The sequence below is a fragment of the Choloepus didactylus genome, chromosome 5 (genome assembly GCF_015220235.1).
Source record: "Choloepus didactylus isolate mChoDid1 chromosome 5, mChoDid1.pri, whole genome shotgun sequence".
NCBI lineage: Eukaryota > Metazoa > Chordata > Mammalia > Pilosa > Megalonychidae > Choloepus > Choloepus didactylus.
In genome coordinates, this window is record NC_051311.1 from 143,188,329 (window position 1) to 143,201,373 (window position 13,045).

General features: G+C 37.3%; 1 protein-coding gene and 1 pseudogene across 4 annotated transcripts in view; one reads left to right on the forward strand and one right to left on the reverse strand.

Annotated features, from left to right (window-relative positions):
• Positions 1-5,418: 5,418 nt before the first annotated feature.
• Positions 5,419-13,045, forward strand: part of BBS9 (Bardet-Biedl syndrome 9) — a 591,615-nt gene continuing 583,988 nt past the window's right edge. For all 4 annotated transcript variants that reach the window (XM_037837046.1, XM_037837048.1, XM_037837049.1 and 1 more), the window contains exon 1: positions 5,419-5,876. The gene's annotated coding sequence lies outside the window, so the exon portion shown is untranslated. The remainder of the gene's footprint in view (positions 5,877-13,045) is intronic.
• On the reverse strand, positions 11,105-12,015 carry LOC119534575 (annotated as a pseudogene).

Below are 13,045 nucleotides of genomic sequence, written 5' to 3' on the forward strand. Positions count from 1 at the left end.
AAGTTTATTAAAGAAAATCTAAACAGACAAATACAGAAAGGCTATGAAGAGACATCAAAAGTTATTCTGAAATGCCCCAGATGGTTTCCTCTGGAAGAGTCCCACAGTCTGACTGGGTATTTCTCCTGGCTGCACACTCTGGCCACATTGTTTCTGGATGTGAGATGTCCAAGCTTGATTTTTCTGGTTTGTTGAGTTATTTATTCCCTTAAAACTAGCTCTAGTTTGTGATTAAATTAGCTAGGGTGGATTCTGTAGACTGTGACTAAGAACTGTTGGAAACAATGTTTAATTGCAAAATTTAAATTTAAAATCAATCTTTAGATGTCTTGATACTAAAGAAACAAAAATGGTAGTGTAATTCACTATTCAGAAACATAAAGAGATTTCCTACTTATACTGTAGAGTAACCTTCCACAGTATTATGTGTGGGGAGATGGAGGTTCTTGAGTCAAAACAGTTCAGGTATCTGAACAGTGGAATCCCTGCCCCAGCTTGTGTGTAAGCAAAGATTGCTGGTGGGATTCCCGGTGTCTGAGCATGTCTGGCTGACCTTCTGGATCCTGACTGTATCACAGTCTGTTCTGGTTTGCTAATGCTGCCGATATGCAAAATACCAGAAATGGATTGGCTTTCATAAAGGGGATTTATTAAGTTACAAATTTAGTTCTGAGGCCATAAAAGTGTCCAAACTAAGGCATCAACAAGAAAATACCTTCCACTGAAGAATGGCCAATGGCATCCAGAACACCTCTGTAAGCACCAGTGCATAAGCAATTTTCAAGCCTCTGCTTGCATCACTTTCACTAATGTCTCATTGACCAAAACAAGCCATAGGGACAACTACAGATTCAAGGGGTGGAGCTGCAAAGATACATAACAAAGGGATAATCAAACAAGAATGGAAAAAAAACAACAACACAGTAGCCATTTTTGATATCTAACAGATTCCTTAAGAGGAATTCTTGCACTGGCTGTTGAAAATAACACTTTCCATGCTACAAATGGGAAATGATCTTAGAATTTCCAGCCAATAGTGTTCTTCACACTACACCATAATGTTACTGAAATAGGTTTAATCTGGCTATCACAGCTTTCAGAAGCTTCTCCAGTCCAAGGACTTTCTGTTTTTTTTTAAAAAGTAGTTACATTTCTTACATGGTTGCAATATAAATTCATAATTCACAAAAATTTTTATTACTTATTTTCATACAGTATTTGCTATTCTTTTTTTTTTTTTCTTTGTGGCCTAAAAGAGAAGTTTATTTTTTCCTTATGTAAAAGACATCCAGTGGTGGTTACTCCAGAGCTATTAGGACAGTGCCATAAAGTTATTAGGGCTCTTTGTTCTGGCCTACCTAGGAGACACCCCTCATCTTCATGGAGTCAGAAAAATGGAAGAAAGGCAGAAGTGCATGCCCCCTCTTTCTTTCTTCTTTTTTAATAGAATTTATTTTTTAGAGCAGTTGTAGATTTACAGAAAAATTATGCACGAAGTACAGAGTTCCCATATTTCCCCACCCCAAAGTTTTCCCTATTATCAACATTTTACATTAGTGTGGTACATTTGTTAAAATTTAATGAATCAATACTAGCAAAATTATATTATTAACTATAGTCATAGTTTGTATTAGGGTTCAATATTTGTGAACCTGTTCTGTTATTATATCACTTTTATAACTTTCATTATCATTACAAAGGTAATACTTGGTCAATGCATAAAAATTGGAAAACATTGCAAAGGAAAATTTAAAAACTCACAAGTCCTCTTAAAAGTCACTGTTAGTACTTTGGTGAAAAATCCTTCCAATATTTATTTCTATATTTTTTCTTTATAAAAATAGTGTCAGATGGTATATGGTGTTTTTAGACTTTTTTTTTCCCCACCTATACCATGAACCACAAAGGCTCAGGATTTACTGTGATCAGATCAAGTTAGCCTTCTTTTCGACCTCTGACCTGATCACTGTGGTCAGGTCTATATTAGCATAGTCTAGATCATTGTCCTTCCTCTTATTTTGAAAAAGATGTAAGATTTTTCTTCATTGGATAATGAGATTTTCCTTTAGTATTAGAGCAGAATTAGGCATGTAGAAATCTACTTCAAAAGGTTCTTGTCCAGATTATAAGTAAATAATTTCAGTTTAGGAACTCTTTATAAATAAAACTCTGAAGTAACTATTATATATACTTCTTCACTCAAATAGTAGAAGAATAATCCAAAATCTTTCTGTAGACTGACTGATTTATTGGTGAAAGACTTATAGGACAAAAGAAAAGATACACATTAGGGAAGAGGAAACACACAGGATATATTTGGTGAAAAACAAAAACTTTCATACTGCTTTTCAGATATTACAAGAAAATTGTTCCCTCTTTTCAATGATGGTACTATGGTATGAAGCATGAAGTTAAATGTATTTATACCTCTCCTTTTCTACAAATATTGTATGATTTCAAGTAATAAAAAGAATATATATTGGCAAAAAAATTAAAGGTTTTGATGACTTTCATGAAATTCTCCTTTTATTTTTAAAAATCACAATAATTTAGAATTCTATTTTTTAGTGTGGATGTGGATTGATGAATAAAAACAGGAAATTTAAAGCATAAGTTAGAATCCATTGAAAAGAGCAAGAATAAAAATTTCAAGGTTGATGACTGACAGGGTATTATCCCTACAGTGAATTTTAAAGTAAATAAGAAAAAAAACAAACTCAAAACAAAACAAAAGAACTGGCATTATCTTGTAAAGCTGAATATCTGCATATGTTACAAACCAGGAAATCCACTCCAAGGTAGACGCTAAAAAGAATATTTAGCACATGTGCATTAGGAGACATAGAACTTCACAGCAGCATTGATTCTAAAAGGAAAAAAATAAGAGGACATGGTTCAAATGCTCCAAAAGAGGATTTTAACAGTCAGCAGTCAGGGTGGTCATCAGGAATGGGTCTCAGAAATCTACAGGAGCCTTGGTCCCATGAAAGGGAGAGGTGGCTATGTCATTTGGTATTGATGGAAGCTTGGGTAGAAAGGTGGGAATTGTCCAAAGCATGCTGGAGCTAGAGACAGTTTTGGTCAGTGTTCTGGTAAGGTATTTTTATGAGGCATTTTTTTTTTTTTTACCGTGAAACAAACCTAAAGTTGCAAGACCAGTACAAATACCTTTTTCTTCCCCCTGAAATGTTGGAGAAGAAGGTTGCTGGCATAATGCTCATCACCCCGGAATACTCTAGGGTGCATTTCACTCCTATATAACTCAATACAATCATTAAAATCAGCAAGTTACCATTAATATATTATCCCTATCTTATCCTCAGAACCCACTAATGTTTTTTTTCTTTTCCTTCCTTTATTAGAGAAATTGTAGGTTTACAGAACAGTCGTGCATAAAATACAGGATTCTCATACATCACCCCACCACAATTGATGATAGCACATTTTAAAAATTGTACTATTAAAGTTCATGGTTTATCTGTTCACTGTGTAGTGTAGTTCCATGGATTTTTCATCTAATTTTTATTATTACCATATATACAATCTAACATTTTTCTCTTTAATCACATTCAGATTCATCTTTCAGAGCTAATTGCGTTCACAATGTTGTGCTATCATCACCATCATCCATCACCAAAACATTTCCATCATTCCAGATAGGAAACTTGTACATTTTAAGACTTAACTTCCCATTCCCCATCCTACCCCATCCCCTGGTAACCTATATTTTAGATTCTGACTCTATGACTTTGCTTATTCTAACTGTTTCAAATCGGTGAGATCACAAAATATCTGTCCTTTTATGTATGGCTTATTTCACTCAACATACTGTCTTCCAGGTTTATCCATGTTGTTTCATGTATCAGGACTTCATTTCTTTTTAGGACTGAATAATATTCCATTGTTTGTATACACTATATTTTATTTATCTATTCATCTGTTGATGGACACGGGTTGTTTCCATCTTTTGGCAACAGAGAATAATGGGGCTATGAACATCAGTTCAAGTCCTTCTTTCAATTCTTTTGCTCACTTAAGTTTTATCAAATATTCCCATAAGTTCCTTTATAGTAAAAGGATCCCATTCCAATATGCTTCTCTGCTCTGGAACATGTCCTCAGTCTTTCTTTGATTTCCATGACATCGACACTTCAGAAGCATCCCGGCTGGTTATTTTGCAGGATGTCCCTCAGTTTGGGTTTGTCTGATGTTTCCTTATAGTGTCATGGATGATTTATGCCTTTTCAGCTGAGCAGTGATTTGTGTTCTTTTCATTAGAACATTCTTAAGTAACAATGGATTAAGGACCTACTCAGGGACTCCTCTGTTTCATTTTTAGGTGGAATTTATATAAAATTTATGGTCCGAACAAGTCATGTTGGGAATGGATATGGGTCTCTGAGAGATGTGCGTTAGAGAAAATGGTCAGTAATTATTCCACCCACCTGGGCCATGGGAGGCTGGCCTGGGCGAGCAAGTGACAGTACTAAGGGCATGTTCACCACCTGAATTTTTGCTTTTTGGGGTGTCATGTTCAGAACCACAATATGCTTTCTCTAGTTAAAATCAAAAGAGTTTTTAAAGTATCTAGCATTTTTTGTGTGTATAAAGTACCCTTTGAATGCAGCGTATCCACGTTAATGCCCCACTGCCCTCCTGAGAAAGGAGAGATTTGAGTGATACAAACCCACTTGTGGAAAATGTCCCTGAAGCGCTCCCGGCGCGCTGAACAGCCGCACTCACCATCTCAAAGATCTTGGTCTTCCATCCCTTCTTCTTTCGGGTGAATATGTACTGTGCCAGCACCATTCCGGCCACCAAGACGCACACGCTAGCGCTCGCCAACTTGCCCATCCGTGCCATGGCCGCACGGTCCATGGACAGGACCCTAACGAGCCTTCTGGTCACGAAAAGAAAACACCACTTCCAGTGCGTGCTAATCTCGGGCCCGAGTGCGCACGCTCACCGCGGAGAAGCCCGCAAGCGCCCCGCCCCGCGCGCGGTTCTGAGAGAGGCCCACCCCGCGGAAAGCCCACCCCGCGCACCGCCCTGAGAGAGCCCCACCCTGCGGAGAGCCCGCCCCGCTAGCGCGGAGGGTCTGGACAGCAAGAGAGCGGGAGGGGTGGAGCCTGCGCCCTGGGGCTGAGCGGAAGGCGGGTCTCCCCAGAGTGTGGATCTGAGGAACTGGTCCAAGGACAGAAAAGAGAACTGTAGTAAATCTCTCTCAGCAACGAGGACTAGGGAGTGGTCCATTCCAGTCCGCCTCAGTAGCTATGTGATTGCAACCACTGCCCATTCAGAAATTGTTCTCCGCGTCCCACGCTACCGCTCCATTCTGGACTACAAGCCCCAGAAGGCATCGCGGCGCCGCTGTGTGACCTGCGCAGTTGCGTTCGTTGTAAAGCGCTATGACAACAGGCGAAGATGGCTTGGAGTTAGCTGCAGCGGGGAGGCGTCCCTTCCGCCGCTGCTGTCCATTTTCTGCTACATCCTAGTCACCTCCTCTCCCTTCTTTTCCTCATCTTTGTGAGCAGTGGGACTTGCCGTTACTCTCGTTTGCCTACCTGTTCTCTGTAAGGGATTGTTAGGATTTCCTTTGCTTGTCTCCGGGGGTGACTGAGAAGCTGTGCAAGCGAGCTTTTTGGAGGAGTCTCTCCAACTCTCTGGAGCTGGTCGTGCCGGCTGTTGGGATTCTCTTTTTGCCCGGGACCTGGAGTAAGTTCGAGGACGCGAGCAAGTAGTGAAGAGAAGGGTTGCTTTTCTCTCAGTCTCAGTTTTTACTCCCATTGCTCCAGCCCTGTCCCTGAGCAGGCGTTCCTAAAGGGACATCTGCGGAAAGAGGGTTCACAGAAAGGTTCCACTTGGCCCGGCATCAGGTAAGAAAGTACGTCTCCAGTGAAATTTCTGGGGCATGCATGCCTTTTCCGTGGTTTGTGTTGTGGACAAGACTGATCCTCTGATGACTTGTGACGGTTTGGGTATATAAGGTGATCAGTTTTAGGAGGGATATTTGCTTTTTTTTTTTTTTTTTTTTTTTTTTTTAATACACAAACCGAGTGAGTTCCTGTGAACATCTTGGAGAAAAGGATGGCAAGAATTTTTAAGGATTCCATGGAGGAATGTCACGCAGTGAATGAGCTTCAACAGGTCCTGTGAGCAAATGGTGAAAGCAAATCTCAGCTTGTGACTGAAGTAGAATGCCTGTACTAATGTGCCCTGATTCCTTCTTTCAATAGGATTATTGCTTCTTCTCTCTTTACTTTGCAGACACAGCAGTTTAGAGTAACTGAGCAGATTTAATCAGAACCCGCTTCACCAATCAAGTCCTAAAATTGACTCCAGTTTCCTAGAGAAACTCATAGCTTTTTTTTCATGTGTAACATTAAATATTTTTTTAAATTTAAATTAAAAAAAATTAAAATTCATAGCTTTTTGTTATCTCATCTTTTCTTTAAAATGAAACCATATCCCACATGTACATACAGACACATAAATGCAACCTGGATGATGCTGGAGGGTATGCTATGGGTCTGAACTAAAGTTTGCCAGCATTATGAGAAAGGAAGATTTTCTGAATTGTTAGTAATATGTAAGGAGAATAATTGCTGAGGTTTTTTTTGGTAAATAGGCTGAACCACTGTTTAGAAGAATTAAAAAAAAAAACATTTTTTCAAATACTTTACAAGTTATTTGTGAGGGTGTAAGAATTTTTCATTTTGTGTGCTTGTGCTTAAGTTGTAACTATCTACTTAGGTTTATGATTCATCTTCTTAATGGAAACATTCATTGAAGAGAAAAAAAATCCAATAGCAATTGTATATAATAATTTTTTGATGCATGTAGCAAGCCTTATCCCCAAGAATAAAGACTTAAGAATATTTTTAGAAAATTATTGAAACACATGAAGTTATTATAAAATATTCCTGCTGGTTAACAGCATTTAAAGATTACCATCAGTCTTTTGAATGTCCCTTTTAAATCTTCAGACCAGAGGGTCAGGTTTGGCATTTGTAATTTTGGTTTGTTGAGAACACACTGCCACGACCACTACTACTACTATTACTACGCTACTATTAGGTTACTACTGACATTTATAGCTTGCTTGCTATGGATTGCGCCTTGGGTTAAGCAGTTAACATTTAATGGTCTCAGCCCTGAGAACAGTGGGGACGCTAGAGGATGAGGGACTTATCTTAGGTCAGATAGCTGGAGTGTGGGGTTAGAAAGTGAACCCAGATCTGAATAATTTTACCTCTTATATTTTTTAATGAAAACTTGAACTGTGAACCCTTATAATATTGTCTTCAAAAGCAACATTCTTCTGACTCAATATGCATTCTTCTCTAGACTGGAAACCCTGATTTCCACTTTCCTAAATTTGAGGTGGCACTAGCATAACCTGGAGAAAGCAAAGTTCCAGATTTCCACAACAGCTTCAGGGACTCATCCTTCTAACTCCAGAATCTGCTTTCAGTCCTACATGTTCTTCCCATGGGATTCTTTGTCATTATTATTCCCACAACTATTCTTCTAATTCTCTTTCATGTGTTATAACTAGGCCTATGAAGTAATAAAACATCCACTTCTTAACTGAAAACTAAATCTGAGTAATCGTGGTATAGAAGGTAACATGTATATAACTATTAAAAACAAAAAAAGTGTTAAGTAACAAGTGTGGAAGAGAATTTCTGGAGTTTAGGGAATAAAGAGATTATTTTCCATTTATTATTCTAATAAGGCATTTGAAATGAATCTTTTGTGACTATTTAAAGGAATGCACCTGTTAAAACCTTCATATTACTATTTCCTAAATCATCCTTTAAAAGACATATGAAATACTCCTGCAATTTGGACTTTCCATGATTAAATTATTATAGTGAGATGGTGTGCCAGTTTGGATGTATTATGTCCCCCCAAACACCATGTTCTTTAATGCATTCTTGTGGTGGCAGATGTATTAGTGTTGATTAGGTTGGAATCTTTGGATTAAGTGTTTCCATGGAGATGTGACTCAGTCAACCTGTGGGTGAAACGTTTGAATTATTTCCATGGAGATATGGATCCTTCCCATTCGTGGTGGGTCTTGATTAAATCACTAGGTCCTATAAAAGAACTCACAAACAGAAGGACCTCAGAGCAGCTGATTAGCAGATGCCAGCCATGAATCTTCCCAGATAACAGAGGTTTTCAGGATTCCATTGGCCTTTCTTTGGTGATGGTACACTCGTGTTGATGCCTTAATTTGGACATTTTCATGGCCTTCAAACTGTATATTTGTAGCCTAATAAACCCCTTTATAAAAGCCAATCCATTTCTGTTATTTTGCATAACGGCAGCATTAGCAAACCAGAACAGATGGCTACATAGGCTACTTGTTTAGGGTCCTGGAGTAGATGACCTGTGTTGGGCGCCACTTCCACCACTTGCTAGTTGTGGTCTTTTGGGCAGGTTTCTTAACCTTTCTGCAGTCAGGGATTCCTGAGTAATAGTACCTATGATTTGCTTTTCAGGTTCTGTTACGAAGATTAAAAGTTATGAAGATTAAAAAAGAATACTTAATTGCAAAGCACTTAGAACACCGCCTGTGACATGAGAAATGATTAATAAATGTTAGCTATTATTTTCCCTCCCAGTGAAAAAAAGAAGTGATAGCCTTTGAAAACTTATTTTTTTTGTTTTCCATTTACTTAAAGAAAATCACTGATGAAACCAGAAATCAACATTAAATGAATAGAATAAGTATAAACCTTAGTTCCTTATTTTTATTCAAGACAATTGGCAAAACTAAATAAAAAAAACCAACTTAATACTTATTTTTTGTCATTTGGAATACTTTTTTTTTTTTTTTTACTTATATATCAAAAAAAATTTTTTTTAAAAACAAGTTTCAAGCAAAACAAAGAAATAAGAAAAACAAATAACCTAAAATAACTACATTGCTTCCAACATGTTCCTACCATACCCCAAGAAAATTAATAAACCATAGCCATTCTGAGCATTCCCATATCATTAGGATTATTCTCCATATCTTATCTGTTCTTATTAGATTATCATTCCCCCTTCACTAATTGCTGTCTTTTGTTTGTTTTTGAAATGGAAAAGCCAGGTTCCATGATGGAAAGATGCCCTGTCTCAATTACTCCATGCTTGCCTTCTTCCTAGCCTGCCATTGCTACCAGCTTTTTTCTTCTCCCACCCAATTTTTTACCTTAAAATCTCAAAATTAAGGCTTGTGTCTTTCTGAATTCAGAAAATAAATTGGCATTTTATTTGAGTCTTAATTTATAGTTAATTTTTTTCTCTTTCAATGGGGGTCAGATGTCCTTCTAAAAGAAAAAGTAGAATTTATATAGGTAACCTTCTGAATTTGATTTGCTAACCTACTGCTCTTATAATAGAGAAGTAAATATGGCCAAATACTGGAAGGTCCTGCTTAAAAACAAAAAGTGAAACTTTATTTTTAAATTCTGTTATTTTATTATGGGAAAATTTTAAACATTGACAAAGTTTAAGAATAGTATATGTATTAGTTAGGAATCTCTAGAGAAATAGAACCAACAAGATATATCTGTAAATATAAAATTTTCTAAAAGTGTCTCACGCAACTGTGGGTATGCACGAGTCCAAATTCTGAAGGGCAGGCAGCTAACTGGCAACTCCCATGTGTTTGATGAATTCCTCAGGAGGTGCTGGCTAGCTGAAAAAGAAGTGAAGGTCCTCTCTGTTTCTCCCTTAAAAGTCTTCAATTGATTGGATTAAATCCAGCTGGCTGAATTCTCTCATTGTGGAAGACATGCCCTTCATTGATGTAATCATTCACAGGTATAGTCAATTGACTGATGATTTAATAAACCAGCTTTCTGATTTATTAACCAGCCACAAATGTCCTTGCAGTAACTGTTAGGCCAGTGCTTGCTTGACCAGACACCTGGACACCATCACCTGGCCAAGTTGACGCATGAACCTAGCCATCACAGTATGACAAATTCCTATGTATCCATTACTATTTACTTTTTTTAAAAAAAATAAGAGCTTTATTGAGATATAATTCACATCCTATACAGTTTACCATTTGATATTTTTTTCGTGTGTTTATTTACAGATATGTGTAACCATCCCCACAGTCAATTTTAAAACATTTTTATCACTTCAAAAAGAAATCCCGTACCCTTTAGCTATGACTACCATATCCCATCTTTCTCAGGCCTAAGCAATCACTAATTTACTTTCTTTCTTTATGGATTTGCCTATTCTAGACATTTAAAATAAATGGAATCATGTAGTATGTGGTCCTTTGTGGCTGTCTTCTTGCATTTAGCATAATGTTTTCAGGGTTCATCCATGTTGTATCATTTTCAGTACTTTACCTTTTTATGGATGAATAATATTCTATTATTTGAATATACCATATTTTGTTAATTGATTCATCCCTGGATGGACATTTGAGTTGTTTCCGTCTTTTGGCTATTATGAATAATTATACTCTGACATTTGGGTAGACATATGTTTTCATTACTCTTGGATATATATGTAGGAATGGAATTGGTGGATCATATGGTAACTGTATGCTTAACCTTTTGAGGAACTGCTAGACTATTTTCCACAGTGGGCCACCATTTTACCTTCCCACTACAATGCATGAAGTTTCCTATTTCATCATCTCCTCACTGACAATGTTACTCTCTGACTTTTTGATTTTAGTCATCCTAGTGGGTATGAAATGATATCTTATTGTGGTTTTGATTTACATTTCCTTAATGTCTAATGATGTTGAGCATCTTTTCACGTGTTTATTGTCTATTTGTATATCTTCTTTGGAGAAACGTATTTTCAGATCCTTTTTCCATTGTTTAATTCATTTTTTGTCTTTGCATTATTGAGATGTAAGAATTTTTAATGTATTACACATACAAGTCCCTTATCAGAGATATGATTTAAAAATACTTTCCCTCATTCTATTTGTTTTATTTTCTCTTTCTTGATAGTGTTCTTTGAAGCACAAAATAAAAATTTTGATGAAGTCAAATTGTGCTGGTTTGGATATATTATGTCCTCACAAAAGACATGTTCTTTTTTTTCTTTTTCCAAGTTGTTTTTGTTTACAATGCCAACTTTTAAAAGATCAATAAACTGAAGTTAACTGAACAGTAAACTAGGCAGAAATTACTTTACAAAAAGAGGGAAAGCCCCAAATGCCACTTTTTATAGAGAACCCACAGTTCAGTTTTATTCAGAGCAAAGAAAAAAGAAATTTTTTTTGATCATACTAGAAGAACTTAGCCATAGGTTTGGAATCTGTACTCAAACTACACATGCAATGAGAACAATATTCTGCTAATACGATAATTTGCTGCTGCATTTGTCTACTGTTTGTCTAATATTAACAATTATAAACAGAGCAGTGCAACTAGTATTTGGAACAATCCTTACAGTGTTACAGTGTCAGGCACAATGCTTCACTTCTCTTCACACCACTGGTTCTCTTTGCGTACCTGGGCTTCCTCCTCTTCAGTAAAGTCGTTTTTGATATTGAAGGTCTTGCGAATCTCCTCAGGAGTTTTCACTTTGATCATATTGGCAACAGTCTTGCATGTAACATCAAGCAAACCCTTGATGTCTAAATAGTTTGCGGCCAGAATAAGTTCAAAAAGTGTTCCCTGGTCAACTTTTAAGAATTCTTGGTCCCAAACAGGGATATCATCTGTTCGCTTTTCTTTGTTTTCATCATCCTAAGGAGGAGGAGGGTCATCTTTGTGGTGGGTGCACCACTGAATGACCTTTTTTAATATGGCTGCATTAACATTTGGTAGAGGAACTGGGTCATCATCTCCTTCATCATCCATTCCCAAATCTTCTAACATGGTCTTTATAGTCACAGATTGTTTGGCAGTTTCCACATCAACCTCAAATATCTCTCCATTGGAACTCTGCAACTTAATTGAAGGCATGGTGTTTGGTCTCAAGGAGACTATGGGCCGGAGGCTGACAAGAGCGGGGCGGCGTCAGCACAATAAAGAAAAGGTGGAGAACAAGGCCACTCAAAAGACATGTTCTTTTAATCTAATCTTGTAGGATATTTGGATTAGATTGTTTCCATGGAGTTTATTTCCATGGAGGTTTGGCCCTGCCCATTCAGGGTATGTCTTAATTAGATCACTGGAGTCCTTTAAGAGGCTCAGGAAGAGAGAGAAAAGCAGAGCCAGATCCGACAGAGATGCTTAGAGATGCTTTGAGTTGCAGACAGAAAGATGTTTGGAGATCTAAGCTAAGAGATGAAGCCCAGGGTTTGCCCTGGAGAAGCTAAGAGAGAACCCCCAGATGCTTAGAGAGAAACGCCCTGGGAGAAAGAAGCAAGGATGCACAGGAACCGAGATAGAAGAGCTGAAACATAACCCGGGACCAGCAGATGCCAGCCATGTGCCTTCCCAGCTGACAGAGATGTTCTGGACACCATTGGCCTTTCTTCAGTGAAGGTATCCTCTTGTTGATGCCTTAGTTTGTATACTTTTATGGCCGTAGAACTATAAATTGGTAGCCAAATAAATCCCCTTTATAAATGCCAATCCATTTCTGGTATTTTGCATAATGGCAGCATTAGCAAACTGGAACACAGGTTTATCATTTTTTTTCCTTTTGTTGTTCATGTTTTTGGCATCATATCTAAGAATCCATTGCCAAATTTGAAGTCATGAAGATTTACACCTGCTTTATTGTAGGAGTTTTATAGTTGATCCATTTTGAGTTAAATTTTTGTATATGGTATGACAGAAGGACCTAACTTCATTCTTTTCCATGAGGCTATCCTGTTGTCCCAGCACCATTTGTCGCAAAGACTATTTTTTCCGTATTGAATAGTCTTGTTATCCTTGTTGAAGATCAGTTGACTAAAGACATATGGATTTATTTCTGGACTCTTGATTATTTTCCATTTATCTGCATGTCTACCTTTATGTAAGTATCACAATGTCTTGATAACTGTTGCTTTGTAGTAGATTTTGAAACTTGGAAGTATGAGTCTTCCAACTTTCTTCTTTTCCGGTATTCT